Below are 5,338 nucleotides of genomic sequence, written 5' to 3' on the forward strand. Positions count from 1 at the left end.
TAGTTATTAAAATGTCTCCAATTATTGATAGACCACTTTTATTGAAATACTGACATTTCAAATGAGACACAGAAGCCTAATTAGTTTAATTAGCTTTATAGTAAAAATTATTATTTTCAGGCTTTTGAAAAAGTCATTATGAAACTTCAACTTACATAAAAGTATCTGTTACATAATGCAATTTTGTTTTCTTTTCACTATGACAATAACATATTTTTTTATCCTAAAAGTAAGTTGTTTAATAAAGAATACTTTTTTTTCCTATAGAGATGAAGAAGATTGTCGTGAAATGATTTTCAAAGTGTCTTTCTTGGAGCAGCAGCTTCTGAGTCACCCTGAGGTTTAATCAAGGTTCAGATGCCACCTCAGATGTGCCTACAGACTCAGAGATCCGGAGTTTGGCCCTGGAGTTACACTCCAGCCAGTCCAGCCAGTCCTAATTTAGGTGCTTTTGCTTTTGGTAAAGTTCGAAATCTCTCAAGTAGCAACAGATACCTAGTCTAAGACGTCTTAAACTTTTTTCACCCATGACTCCTTTTTTACCTGAGAAAAAATTTTAATTTTTTTGGTTTTGTGCCACACTCAGTGATGCTCAGGGGTTAATCGTGGCTCTGCACTCAGAAATCATTCTTGGTGGTGCTAAGGGGGATCATATGGGATGATGGCAATCAAACCTGGGTCGGTTGTATGCAAGGCAAGTGCCTTAACCTCCATGCTATTTCTCCAATACCTTTACTTGAGAAAAAAATTTTTCTTGCTTTTTTGGGTCACACCAGCAATGCTCAAGGGTTACTTCTGACTTTGCACTCAGGAATTACTCCTGTCAGTGCTCGGGGGACCATGTGGGATGCTAGGAATCGAACCCTGGTTGGTCGAATGTAAAGCAAACACCCTACCTGCTGTACTATCGCTCCAGCCCCCTACCTGAGAAATTTTTATGCCCTCCAGATATACAGGTACAGAAAACAAGTATAAAAATCAATATTGACAGGTAATAAGTCATAAATAAATCTATTTTAAAATGAAAACTTTTTTTGCAACTCCTACATTTAGTTACAGGTCCCCATATGTGATCATGATCCTGCAGATTAAGAAGTGAGGGACCATGGCAAAGAGACTGGAGCAATGCACTGTTAGCAGCTTCCTATACAACCACTGCCCAGCTTCTAAATCACTACTCAGTGTGATAGTCTAATTTGTTTTAAATGGTTAAGTTTCCGAGTATTCAAAAGTGCATATTGCATAATCAATTTCATTAGTTTTTTGAATAATAAATGAGGTAATTACCCAAGTGCTTAGTGTGTTATGTGTGCTATGCTTCACACAAAAGAAACATTATTTAAGATAAGTGGAATCCAAATTTCTAGACTTTAACTCATATTCTGTTCCTTAATAGCAAAACATTTACATACATATGTATGTACTTGTATATAGAAACATGGAATATCATATACACTATATAAACATAGACATTTAAACAGAAGGGGAAGTTAAGAGTTTACCCAGTTCAAGTTCCTTATTTTACTAATGAGCAACCTGAAACCCGGTGAGACTGACAGACAGACTGACAGGTCAAAAGTGTCATAGAAAGTAATAATTAAAGATTAGAGGACACAATTCTCAATTTCTGGAGTAAAGTTGCAGTCAATGTCATTTATGTTGTGTGAATCAACATAACAATAGTACTCCTTCTGGAATTTTCTTTTTTTTGACATTACTAGTTACTATTCAATGCTAACCCTTACATCCTTACACATTCGTATATAAACCAAAATTACTGTAGGAATTGTGAACCTCCTAAACATGTGTAATTCTAAATTACACATGCTTAGCTGTATGAAATAGAAAATCAGTGTGCGATATACACACAAAACCCACATATTTCTATGGCATTCAGTAAATCCATTATGGTAAATAGTGGATACATACAAGAAAGAAGATATGTACAAATCCAAGGTTTCTGTTTATGCATAGTCACTTTTTATTTTATGCTGTCAACCAATTAGTACCAATTAAAACTTTAAATAAATTTATTATTTTATACTGAAGAATGGATTATAGTTACCCACATCTTGCATAAGCTCAGCATATGATTTTGGGGACTTCAATCACTATAGAATAGCACTTGGGAAGAAATATACAGAAAAAATGGCAAGAAAAGTTGCTCTTATTGAATACTAAATATTTTAATTAGAAACACCTTCTAAAAATTACTTTGTAATAGAAAGTCTTTCTAATTAAAATGTTTCCACAACTATATTTTCATTATTCTCCTTTTCTTACATATTGCCCCACATAGTCTCAGTCACTAAAAAAACTCAAGAAAATACAATTTACAGTAGCAAAGTATGAAAATTCTAGTTTTGATACATCCAATTAAATAATTCCACAACTTTAAAGGTATCTTATACCATATTCAAGGTTGCTTATTAGCATTGACAACTTTTAGCTCAATGTCATCAATTAATACAGTGCATTCTACTCTTCCCAGAACTATAGCTCTTTCTAAATTCAAGACTTGACATGGAATTTTCTACACTCTAGTACATGAAAGTGTGTTCTCTCCTTTATTTGTTTGAACAGTTAATGACCTACTGTTGCACACACCTCCTTAATTGGCTTCATTTGAAATCTGAAGAAAGAAAATGAGCTAGAGATGGCACAAAAAAAATTGTTACATTACAAGCTGAGCTGAACTAAAATTTCATCTGAATGCATCATTAGAGGGAAAGCCTGGAGAACTGAAAAAAATTTCTGTGCTGTTTGCACATCTGAAATGCTTTAAGGAGATTTTGATTAATGGTTTTTGTTGCTTTCATGATTTCAAGATAAGATTTAAGGGCCTTATTAATGTCCTTGGTTTACTGCTCAACATTATGATAACAAAATTAACCTTTTTTGATTATGAAAATTCATTATAGGAATATAAATATAAAAGTCAGTGGTAGAAAGAATTTATAACATTACAATTGTATTTATAAGAGCAGAATATTTTGAAATAGGTTTAAAATTCCTCTAGAAGAACTTGCTACAAATTCATAAAATATCTTTGTGTATTAACATTTGAACCACTGATTCATCCTTAAATTACATAGATTGATTTTTGTTTTTTAATTTGTTCTTATCCTTCCCAATTACAGTCACAGCACATGATTCAATGTAAACCTGAGCTGATTTATTTTGTCTTAGCCTAATCAGCTAACAAGATGTCTTGTCTTCTTAGAGCTTGAAGTCTGGAAAAACCCAGTTATTAATTTCTTACTATTCCTTCCCGAAATTCTCTGGTTTGCTGACATGTTAATAAGGTTCCAAGAATGTTCTAAAGAAAGCAAAATCACCACTGAAAATGATTGTGTCTTGAATGTACAAATTGTTTTCCTTTTCCCTCTCCCTGAATTTATTTTCAACTAAAATAAATCCTGTCCTTGAATGTGCTACATAACTCCTTAGGCAGGCTGTGTTCTCTTATCATCAAATATAAATATGGAAAGCCTTAAAGATTGTTCTTGAACCCTAATTCAAATTACCTTAGCCAACATACCAAATACCCCAGGGTAGGTGTATTAAAAGCTCTAAGAAGATTCTGCTTTTACTTTTTAGCCAAATGGACATGTTTTATTCAGGATCCCTAAACAAAATCCTTATTCAGCTCAACGCCATTAACTTCAAGGGTGTGTCTCTCTTTTTCCAATTTTTCATCTTCCAGGCTCTTCTAATTGGCTCCCTGTCCTCCTGAGATCTCCTCCTTCCAAGGACTCAGTCCAGTGGGGATCTCCCTTCTTTACCTTCCCTAGACCAGAGGCAATGATGGATCATTCTTCAGGCTCATTATTTCCTTTCTAGGTAAAACTTACCAGACCTCTCCACCTCATATGATATCACCTTGGTTATATGATGTGGCAACTTTTGCAAGTTGTTAATATAAATTCTATTTTACACTTCACTTTTTTTGTATTATTATACTTGTCTGTCTCTGTCTTTTAACACTACTGAAGTCAGAGCTCATGTTGATTTTTCACCATTATTAACATCAAGGGTATGCACAGTCTATTAATCAACTGAAAGACAAAAAAAATGAGTGATTGTCCAAAGCACAGAAATACTGAATGCCTTTATGAGACTGAACATAAGGGTAAGTATAGGCCATCTCTTTGTAAACTCTAAAGTGCTTTACGTTTACAGTGACCCAAATTCCTATATAATCTTTATCTTCCAAAAGCTCTGTAAAAACTCTTATGTACATGTGCACATGTGCACGTATGAATACACATATTCATGTGCATGCCTGCCTGTATGCTTATATACCCAGGCACAAGCACAAACATACACATTTTGGCATGAGAATGTGAGCACACACAGATATCAATTAAGAATGTTGTAATAAGCAATAAATAATATACAAAGTAATAAGCACTGTATCTTTAAAAATAATCCTTATTATTAACAATTTTGAAAAACTAAAGGACACTACATACTGTGATCCTAAAGAAGAAGTCTAGGTAAAGCAGGTTTAGCTATGTTGCAAGATGCTGAGGGAAGATCACTACTACAGCTCATATCAGCAGATAGAAGATTCTGGTGTCAAGTCATATTTTCATTCTGTCAGTCTTTCAAGAGTTGGTGGAAAATGACAGTGAGCTTCATTCAAAATGAAAAAAACCCTGCAATTTCCCTATAAATGTTTATATACATTTAAAAATTTTAATGTTCTTACTATTCTGCTATACAGTGTGTTTTTCTTTAATGCAACCAGATATTTTTTAACAGAAACATTATTTCCAATTAGTCCTGTATTTAATTTTTTTACATTAAAAATGTGAATAATGCTGTAAAACTATGGGAGGTATAAAAAGTATATAATGCTGTGTCTGCAGGCATATAAACAAAGTGCGGATCAGCTGCTCCCATCTTCTTCCTTGCCTCTTGGAAAAGAGGAGGTTTCTACATTCAAAGCCTTCAGTTGATGTGGGTATGTGTATGATGAAATTATTCTAATATTTTTTAATTTAAAGAAATGAAAAGCCTATTTGAACAGGAGAGATCATGGCTCCTTTCACAACAAAGCAGTTGAACGTATACACTTAAATATATATGTATATAATATAAATATATGTCTGATTATAAACCCATTTTTATATTTTGGGATAGCACATATTTTCACTGGGAATATTTTTCAAACTTGAAAAAAATAGGTAATACTCTTCTGAGATTCTTTCACATAAACATACTCACATGCGTGCACACACACACACACATACACACAAACACACTCATGCCCTTTTTTGTCTTTGTATTCCCCCACATCATCTCAGTCCTCCCCCAAACATTCTCATCATTT

This window comes from Sorex fumeus, unplaced genomic scaffold, assembly GCF_029834395.1.
Source record: "Sorex fumeus unplaced genomic scaffold, SorFum_2.1 ptg000037l, whole genome shotgun sequence".
Classification (NCBI taxonomy): domain Eukaryota; kingdom Metazoa; phylum Chordata; class Mammalia; order Eulipotyphla; family Soricidae; genus Sorex; species Sorex fumeus.